This window comes from Papaver somniferum, chromosome 8 (assembly GCF_003573695.1).
Source record: "Papaver somniferum cultivar HN1 chromosome 8, ASM357369v1, whole genome shotgun sequence".
Lineage (NCBI taxonomy): Eukaryota > Viridiplantae > Streptophyta > Magnoliopsida > Ranunculales > Papaveraceae > Papaver > Papaver somniferum.
In genome coordinates this window covers 152,354,241-152,365,673 of record NC_039365.1, presented here as the reverse complement: position 1 = coordinate 152,365,673, position 11,433 = coordinate 152,354,241, and positions in this window count along the sequence as shown.

Here is an 11,433-nt window from a genome sequence, read left to right as displayed (position 1 = left end):
CAATTTATGAACAATATAGCCACGATTTGCAAAGATTGCATTCCTTAATGATTTATTGTTTTAAGTTCACGAGCTACCGATTTGAGATATAACCTTACATTTACCGGAATTGGGTTTGAAAACCAAGCAGAAATTTTCGGTTCGAAAACTTTCGTGACTGGTTTTCCAGTTTGTAAACTAACAAACCTCAGCAGAAATTTTCTGTCGAAAACTTCCGCAAGTACACGTATGGGTACGCGTACCCAACCTGTCTCCTTCGCCAATAACCGAATGCACACACTTGGTTTCCGACACATGGATTTATACACTAATGCGCGAACACACTATATATGTTTATATCCATAGTAGGTTAAGTAATCTCAACTCTACATTTTAATCAATGAAATATTCTTCTAATGTTATAATCGTTATTCATGACTATCGACATTAAAGCTACTTTCACATTGAAATGTCATCATGACTTGCGTCACGGATAAGATGAACAATGGTTAAAGAGAAAGCTTACCAACACATATTTCGAGAAAAAGATAGGCGAGTAAACACGGCTCGAAATAGCAAATGTGTATGTATGAAAACTATCATACTTACGACTTTGTTTCAAGAGTAGGAGATAAAGTAGATAGACTTTTGAGTGATAGATAAGTTCAAGTCTCCACATGCCTTTTTTGGTCGGATGAAGTTCCACTGGTTCCTTGAGTAGTTCTTCGTCTTCGTAAGATAATAGCCATGGATTCTGGAGCTCAACTACACTAATTTGTCCTAATCGAGACTTAGCTATAAGTAGTCTAGAAATCAAGACATAGTTTTGACAACTAAACTTGACAAACATGCTTGAGATAGTAACGAATGCGAGTTCGACCGAGCAATGCCCTAACAGGTTTATTTTGTATAGAGGCTTAATCATGAGAGTATTCAATCCTGGACAAGGTTCCAGGGTTTTTCTGCATTTGCGGTTTCCTCGTTAACAAAATATTGTTGTGTCATTTAATTTTATTTTCCTCAATTATAATTGTCTTTATTATAATTTAAAGTAAATTACACAAACGTTAATTCATATTTACTTGATAACAATCCTATTGTGTTTGGTTAAGTCTGAATCTCTTATCAAGTAAACATACTTCGTTGTTGTATTGTCTCAATCTCGTATCCATAGACGATCACATGAAGTGTGAACCGATTACTTGCATTTTCTCGACTCAGTCCTTAGACAATCACTTTCGGAGAAAGGACTTATAGGTAGGAAAAGTTTTAGCTTGAGGTATATTTTGGTACCCTCGCATTTTCATAAAGAAGGATGTAAATGTTTAACTCAGAAAATTTGCTTTGCAAAACATCTGATTAAACGTGTTAGGGGATTATATAAAAACCTAACAAGACATCCTAAATCTGGTGAACTATGTCTAGGAGCATTTGCACTCAAAACAACTTCACCATTCCAATGGTTTCTAGATAGTGGATGTAGCATACACATGACAGGTGAGCTTTCCTGGTTCACAAAAACAGAAGACTACAAGGAAGGATCACTAACATTTGGAGATGGGAGCATATGTCTAATTAGCAAGAAAGGTACTATCAAGCTTCCAGGTATTCCCGAAATTCATGATGTTGTTTATGTTAAAGTAATGAAAGCAAATCTTCTTTCGGTTAGTCAAATTTGTGACAAAGGTCATAAAGTTATCTTTAATATAAAAGGTTGTGATATTGAAGACAAGTCCGGAAAAATTATTTTTCGGGGACGAAGAAGTATGAACAACTGTTATCTACTTGATATATAGTCAAATGTATACTGTAACCTGACTAAGGTAGATTCAACCCACTTATGGCATGAACGTTTTGGTCATATCAACTACAGAATGCTTGGTAAGCTCATTAATCTTGAACTTGTCAGAGGTGTTCCAAAGATAAATACTAAAGTAGAAGGTGTATGTGGTGCTTGTCAAAAGGGTAAGCAAGGAAAAATTCCCCACAAACTTTTTCGAGATAGCCACTCGTGCTCCTATCGATCTAATTCATATGGATCTGTTTGGTCCAATTCTACTGTTGGAGGAAAGAAATATGCTTTAGTAATGGTAGATGACTACACATGCTTCACGTGGGTTGCCTTCTTGAAACACAAGAATGACACTCTTGAGGAGTTCAAAATCATTGTGAATAGAATTAAAAATGAGCAAGGTCACAAACTTAAGACAATAAGAAGCGATCGTGGTACAGAATTCAAGGATGCAAAAGTATATGAATACTGCAATGAACTTGGAATAAGTCATCAATTATATGCCCCTGTTATACCTCAAGCAAATGGTGTAGCTGAGAGAAAGAATATAAATATTCAAGAAATGGAAAGAGTAATGCTTCACAATAAAAACATACCATTAACCTTCTGAGGAGAAGCTGTATTTACAGCTCAAAGACAAAGAACATAGAGGAAAGTTTGATTCCAAAAGTGATGACGGAATCTTTCTAGGTTATGCTTCTGATAGCCGTGCTTTCCGGGTATATAACCTAAGGAAATAGGTCATAATGGAATCAATTAACGTGGTTATTGATGACATTAGCGATTTTAGCCAAGACAATCACACTTTAGAGCTACCTCCCTCTGAAACTGTTATCAAAGAAAAACAGGCTGACGAGGAACCATCAATTGCTCCTCTAATTAGTGACACTGATGATAAAGATGATAATGAAAATATTGTTGAACAACCCAATGATACCGAAAATATTGTCCAAAATCTGCTAAGTGGGTACGTCAAAGACATTCGTCTGAAGATATCATTGGAGATGCCAATGCTAGAGTTATGACTCGAAGAGAACTTCAAAATGTCTGTCACAATACATGCTTTCTCTCTTCAATAGAACCGAAAAATATTGAAGAAGCTCTCAGTGAACCTGCCTGGGTAAACTCAATGCATGAATAACTTAATCAGTTTAAAAGACAAGAAGTGTGGGAGCTTGTGCCTAAGCCAACAGGAGCAAACATTGTCGGAACAAAGTGGATCTACAAGAACAAGTCAGACGAATTCGGAACAATTATCAGAAACAAAGGAAGACTCGTTTCTCAAGGATATTCTCAAATTGAAGGTATTGATTTTGATGAAACTTTTTCTCCTGTTGCTCGTTTAGAATCTATAAGATTACTTCTTGCTTATGCTTGCCATCTTAATATTAAACTCTTTCAAATGGATATTAAAATATGCACTTATCAATGGAGATCTACAAGAAGAGGTATTTGTTTCTCAACCCAAAGGGTTCGAAGATCTATTATTTCGTGATCATGTTTTTAAGCTCAAAAGGGACTTGTATGGTCTAAAACAAGCTCCAAGAGCCTGGTATGATAAACTGACATCCTTCTTACTTCAAAAGGGATTCTCTAGAGGTGGTGCAGATAATACACTTTTCACCAAATGGAATAGAAAAAATGTTCTTGTAGCACAAATATATGTAGATGACATCATCCATGGATCCACCTCAAAATCTCTAACAAATGAATTTCTGAATCTTATGAGTGGAGAATTCGAAATGAGTAATGTTGGATAATTATCGTATTTTCTGGGTTTGCAAATACAGCAACAAAAAGACAATATTCTTCTCTCTCAAGAAAAATATGCAAGGAATTTGGTTGAAAAATTCGAATTAAAAGGCGCAACACCTATGGAGACACCAATGCCAACTACCGGAAAACTTCAATCAAATCCAGGAGAAAAATCAGTGGATCAAAAACTATACAGATCTATGATAGGAAGCTTGCTGTACTTAACTGCAACAAGACCAGACATTGCCTTTAGTGTGGGATGTTGTGCAAGATTTTAAGCAGATCCTAGAGAATCATATATAAAAACTGTAAAACGAATCGTACGATATGTTAATGGTACCCTAGATTATGGTTTATCATATTCCATGGATACAAAAAACAGTCTTGTTGCCTATTCATATGCTGATTGGGCATGTTGTGTAGAAGATCGAAAAAGCACCTCTGGTGGATGTTTCTATGTTGGCCAAAATCTTGTAGCCTGGCACAGCAAGAAAAAAAATTCACAGTCCTTGTCAACCAGTGAAGCAGAATATATTGTTGCTGGTACATGTTGTACTCAACTTTTGTGGATGAAACAAATGCTCATTGACTATGGAATAAATATTTCATCCATGAGCATCATGTGTGATAACTCAAGTGCTATCCGCTTAAATGAAAACCCAGTTGAACATTCTCGTACTTAATAGATATCATTTTATTAGAGAAATATATGAGAATGGAGTTATCAAACTAGAATATGTGCCATCTGGGTGTCAGCTTATTGATATTCTCACTAAACCCTTAGATAGGGCAACTTTCGAAAATCTAAGGAAGTCTATTGGCATTGTCAAGGTACATTAGTACCTTGTGTTTCGTGGTTTCAACTTTTGCATCACATTAGTTAAAACCGGTTTTCAACCTTTCTCTGGTAAAGGTTGCTCTTTGTTTTTGTTCTTTTGTTTTGGCGGGAGGATGACAACATCAATGGGGGAGAGTTCTAAGTGCAATTGCGCTTAATGACATATATTAAGGGGAGAAGAGGATGCGGAATTTGAAGTAATAATCTTGTTAGTTAATTGTTTTCCTTATTAAGAAAAGCATGATTTTATTGCATATTTTTATTGCTTTTGCTTAACAAAATTTCAGTACAATTTTGATGTTTATTCCATTATTTGTGTATGTATGTTTGAATGTGATTCAATTGTTTCCGGTTAAGAAAAACTATTGTTATCCTTCATTATTGTTTGATATCAATTGCTTATGCTTACAAAATTTCGGTGCAATTTCAGTGTTATTATGTCTATGTTTGTTTCAATTGCTTCCGGTTAAGATAAATAATTATGCAAGTTGGTTTATTTGATTTGTATGGATTGTTTATGGCTTAACAAAAGTTTTCGGGATCTTTTGTTTAGTCCAAGTGTATTCCGGATAAGAGAAACTAAGTTTTTTCGGATCTTAGTTAGACTTATCAAAAGTGGAGGTTTCAGTTATTCAAGTCTAATCGAATGCCTTAACAAGAATTACTAGTTAACTAACCTATTATTTGTCTTATTTAAAAGTGAAAGGTCTAAGTTATTAATGAGAATAATTAGAACCTGATGAGAAAAATAAAGTTAATTCTGATGTTTATTTTGGTCTTATCAACAAGCGATTATATTTGTACAATCGGTTTAGCAAGAGAACTAAGGTGCTTAGTCGATTTTTAATTTGCTAAACTATTAGGGAAAATTGCTTCGGGCAATTGTTTCCTAGATAACATGTTTAAACCAAATTACTTGTAGTTTCGGTTTTGATATTGGTTATCTAAAATGGTATGCAAAACCCTCGTGCTTAACTCTTATAGGTTTGCAAATTCTCTTTGTGATATTTGTAAGATCCTTTCGGTTTGTCCTTTATTTTTTCGTTTCTTTGTCATTTTGTGACAAAAAGGGGGAGAAATATATGGAGTAAACAAGTGATATTGATTTGCTATCACTAAAGGAAAGAAAAATTGTGCTAAAACGTTTTTATCTAACGAAAAGAGTGAAAATATAGACTAAGGGGGAGTCACATATCATATGATACGTAGTTATGAGGAACTACATGAAAATAACAAAGACGTGCGGATTGAAAATATACCTATCTCACTTTTATGGGGGGTATTATCTTTGTTATTATAATGTCAACAACGGCATTTAAGGATTGAATTTAATGCAGGTTTTATGTTGTTGAACTTGGAATCAAGCGTATGTGTGTAATGAATTCATATAATTTGTTTATCCATATGATGTAAGAGTTTTGTCACTAAAATTGCCAAAGGGGGAGATTGTTAGAGCATAGATCGGTTGAACCCACCAATCATTGGTATGTCAAGTTTGGTTGTCATATTTTAGTGAACCAAAACTCATTTAAATAGTCGCTTGATTATATGCTAGAGTCAACTTCGTATAGGTTAGCTTGAAAGTGTTAGGATATGAGACTTACAAGTATTACGTGAAGACTTGAAAAATGTGAAGAAATAAGGAGCTACGGCGACGACATCATCCTTCCTCTTGAGGTTAGTAATATTTAACTTGACTGTTTCATTCCCTAACATATCTTTCAAGTCGTGCATATTGAAAACGTAACTGCGAAGCTGTGTATGATACTGTAGCTAGACATAGTATTAAGGAATGCAATACGAGGTTTATTACTTAACCATTAAACTTTGTATATAAGACATCGACATAATCGTATGAATGCTATTATGATTATGTATGGGTATGAGTAAAGATTTCATCCTAGCAAACAATGTTTTTACATTCGTTTAAAGGAAGTAAGTTCATAAACTCGTTTTGTGGATCGAAAGGGAAACCGCTAGGCTTATTGGTATTGTTATTCATTGCAAATCTATTTTGAATTAACAATATGTGTTTTTAGTATAACCGCTCATAAACTTGTTTATGTATCTTGGTAAAACTATTCACAAGGCCCGACTTATGTATTGGTATGATTTTTATTAGTGAAACCGATCTTAAGTAATCACTCAAGATGGTATGACCGATACGTTATAATTGATGCAATTTTAATCTAGCAATTGGGGAACCGATCCTAGTAAGAGGTGCAACCAATCACAAGTGGGGAATCGATCCTTGTAAGAGGTGAAACCCGTTTTTATATAATGGGGGAACATATCTTATGAACATGTGTAACACGTTTTTTAGAATTGGGGGAACCGATCCTATGAACATGTGCAACTGAATACAGGTAGTTACCATAAGTATATGGGGAACCGATCGTAGTACCTAGTCAACCAAGTTTTGGTAACTAGCATGAATATGCACAGTACTCACATGGAGGTAGAACCGAAACTTGTTTTGGTAGAACCGTTAAACCCATGATCGGTGATTTGATAGGATAATCAATCACATAGTTCTTGGAAGTCAGATGAACCAATTCTAAACTTGTTTGGAAGTGTGGCAAGTCGGTTCCAAGATTGTAAGTATGAAAAAGAACTTACAAAGTAAAGATGTCGACATACTTTGAACATGTGCAGTAACTCTTATCTTTAATTGTTCAAAGGTATTCCTTAATAGCTAAAGGAGAATCCCGAATCGAAATAAATTGAGTATCTTTTAATTAAGGTCGCTTAGTTTTTATATGCTATTTAATTTCCAGCAATTAAATGCATATATTTAGAAAATAATAATTAATAATTTGCATTTACTAATTGTAGATTTCTACTGAGATTTCGGTCAATATTTGGAAAATACATTTCCAGAAATTATGAAAACCGAATTTGTGTTTATTGCATATCTTTGAGAATATTCGGTTTTGGAAATTCCTTGATGTCCAAACTTCCTTTTCTATAAGTATTGAAGTTTGCATTTCTAGCAAACTAATCCTCAACAACGCTTTTATAGGTTTTTAACCTTTGCCCAACGGCATCAACTTACATTATTCTGTGTTGAGTCTGCTGACGCGACATGCCTGGTAGGATCGGAAACCCTACAATAATAATACTGCAAGTGCACAGTTTCTAACTAGTAGACAATGGCAAGTACAGGTCGTTCCCACGAGGAGTGTGAAAATACTGCTACTAACTAATACCAAAAAGTAACCAAACAAAGTCAATATTTCAGAAGTTTTTGAAACAATGAAAGCAAAATAATAAAAATGTAACCAAGGATGTGAGAGTCGGTAACTAGGGTTTTATGGAATCAACTACTATTTCTATTCAATTACTGATAAGAAACATAATTCTGAATATGTATTTATCTTTTGTTCTATTGGCATCACCTATTATAAGCATAGAGTCGTAAACGTCACTGATATACCCTAAGTATAGCGCATCAAAAGAATAAATCCAAGCATGCACCATCAAAACGCATCAGTGAGAAAGTTATACGAAACTAAATATTAATTCACAAATATTGTTTGACTATTCTAAGCATAACTCATCAAAGAATTTAACCCAAGTATGAATTATCAAATAATGAGACCAACAATATTTGTAAGATTATCAATAAGTACATAGGTTTCTAGAACCGACAATGCAGCAACTCGTTTTCAATAAATCGATAAACAATATCAAGAATTAATGTATTCAAATCATAATGGTCTAATGCTTTATAATTCAATTCAATCAAAAATGGCCTGATACCCAAGTAGTTTTAACCATAAACCCTAACTACAAAACATCTACCAAAACATGACAATGGATTTCTCAAAATCCATCAAAACAAATGAAACAAGATAGAGAGATTAAATCCAAAGGATCATCGTCGTCTTCCTCTTGCTCGGATCTCACCAAACGGCAGTGTAGCCGCCTCCTTTCTCCTATGGTTTTGGCTCTGTAGCCGCCCCCCCCCCCCCCCCCCCCCCCCCCCCCCGAAAAGTAGAACTCCCAAAAACCGCCTCTCTTTTCTTCGGTTCCTCCTCCTTTCCTATACCAAGCTACTACTGCGATATAACTGAAACCTAGCCAATTCTAAGGCCCAGCCCAATTACTGCCAATTTCTGAATCCGGACCAAGTCCAACCCTTCCAAAACTTGCAGTTCGACCACAGCTCCAGTTTCTGTCTTTTGATCCTAGCCGATGCTTTCCTTCCTCCGGCTACAACATCACTTCCTTTCTCCATGCCATTTATTCTCTCTCGATGGAAGTTCAGCCAACTGAGAGAATAGCATGTAGATCCATCTCCACTCGAATCAAATCATCCCATCGATTCAACATCATTCTTCCCTGAGTTCTCTCGACGGAACTCCAGGCGCAAAAATTGACTCCATCTGCATCGTGTTCCTCGCCATTACAAATATCAGCAGCACCATTTCGAGAAACACCTATCATTCACCCCTGCGATCAGCTTAACCAATCATCCATCTCGACTTCTCTGTAGTCTCCAAACTCGAGCCATGCATAAACTCATTGTTGTCGCAGTACTCTTAACACTCTTGCCTTCGAAAACCCAGCTTATCCTTCTCCTACACAACATATGCAACCATCTCAGTCTAGGCAATTCCTTCCTGAATCCGACACGCCAAACTCCATTCTCTGACCCCTTAAACACCATCATTTCCTTTGTAATTGGCAGATGCATTTATGACCACTGATGCTCCTGCTGTGCATTCTTCAATGAGAACTCTGATTCTAACTGCAGATCATGTCATCTCCTCCCTCCGAAACATATCTAATCTTCACGTCCTACTGTTGCCGGCCATGCTGAGAATGAAGTGGAGATGACGCGATCTCTCCTCAGATCGAACTCTCGATAACCCACAGACGAGACAAGGGCATCGACGGCAGCACGGGTTGTGGTTAAGGTGATGGACACATTGTCCGCTATTTCCTTATAGCTTTAAGACTCGAGGAGCTCCATGTGTTTGAACAAAGAAAATCAATTCTTTGTTTCCTTTTTGTATTCAAGCCGTGAATAAGTGCTGCTAGCTTATCACTAACATGATTGTCCAAATTAAGCTCCACACTCCCATGGTACCGTGAACTGCACACTGGCAATTGTAGTCGCAGCGGCCATTTATCTTCCATTTTAGCCATTTTGATAATAGTGATCGGCTTTGCTTGTACTTTATACAAAAGCACTAAAATAGTGACGTTAGCCAAAATATCGAGTCATAACTAATATAAATATGGGTATAAAATATAGCACATACGTGCTTATCAACACCCCCACACTTATATATTGCTAGTCCTCGAACAAAATAAAGAATTGACCCGCTACACAGCTGGTCATATCATAAGAGAGAGTTAGACCCGCTACACAGCTGGTCATAAAATGAAAATTTCAAATACCATACAAAAGACCCGCTATACAACTGATCATCTCCTCTCTTTTTTTTTAGACCCGCTACACAGCTGGTCATAACATTTTTTTTAGATCATAATTCCTAAAGAAAACGCTTTTTTTTAGACCCGCTACACAGCTGGTCATAACATTTTTTTTAAATCATAATTCCTAAAGAAAACGCCGCTCCCCCACACTTAAACATTACATTGTCCTCAATGTAATTGAGTCATCCAACGTAGAAATTAAGGTGGGAATTCTAAGATACGATATTCAAAAACTACACAAATAAAAATAAAAGATAGAGAGAAGGGAACAAATCTGATGGGTTGACTCCCATGAAGCGAAAGGTATTTGTTTCCCTGCTTTCAGTAGCACGTAATCTCAAACATGGTGAGGTTGGTACCCCAAAGTACGCTGCCAATCATATATATAGAGTCTGAAAATTGGGGATCAACCCAGCTAATCCGTTCAGTTGAAAATATGAACCTGCAGTAAGAATGATTAATACCCAGAGAGCAAAAACCGAATTCAATCTTATTCAATACATTATTTGAACCTGCCCAACCATTTGTGGTAATGTGAAGTAAATCAGATTCGCAGTTAACGTATCGTTTAAGGAATTGAACAGTTGTTGCACTCCCTAAATCCGGCTCTAAGTCCGAAGAAATAACTTGTACAGATGATATTGGTCTGAATTCACCGGTATCAATATGTTTGAAATTCACAAAAGCTTTTAGAAAATCATTAGATGGATCCGAGGAGCAATGGCTCAACGGAATAATGATATCATGACTAATTGACCCATTATCATCTACAACGGTTTCATTATTAAGGGTCAAGGTCGGAGCTTTCTCAACAAATGGAACTAGTCGAGACTTGGTAAGAACTAGAGGTTCTAGTTTGGGCTTCCATTTACTAGTGTCGAGCAGCTGTCTGGAGTCTAACAAAGCATTGACTTCACAAATAACACTATCATCATCAAAACCATGCCCAAAATGAGCTAAGAAAACTTCTAATGGATCTTCCAAGTCTCTTTTGCAAAAGATTTGCGAGTGCATACTTTCTTTTCGCCCGCTCCTCTTCAGAGTAAGGTACCTAAAAAAAATCAAACAAACTGCGTAAAAAGAAACTAAGGAAAATCTAAAAGAAAAATAAAAATAAATTATGTACAAAAACTAAAAATAAATTATGTAAAATGATATCAACTAGAGAGTATTTTACAACCACTCCCCGGCAGCGGCGCCAAAAACTTGGTAGGCTCGGAAACCTACAATAATAATACTGCAAGTGCACAGTGTCTAACTAGCTGACAATGGGAAGTACAGGTCGTTCCCACGAGGAATGTGAAAATACTGCTACTAACTAATACCAAAAATTAACCAAACAAAGTCAATATTTCAGAAGTTTTTGAAACAATGAAAGCAAAATAATAAAAATGTAACCAAGGATGTGAGAGTCGGTAACCAGGGTTTTATGGAATCAACTACTATTTATATTCAATTACTGATAAGAAACATAATTCTGAATATGTATTTATCTTTTGTTCTATTGGCATCACCAATTATAAGCATATAGTCGTAAACGTCACTGGTATACCCTAAGTATAGCGCATCAAAAGAATAAATCCAAGCATGCACCATCAAAACGCATCAGCGAGAAAGTTAT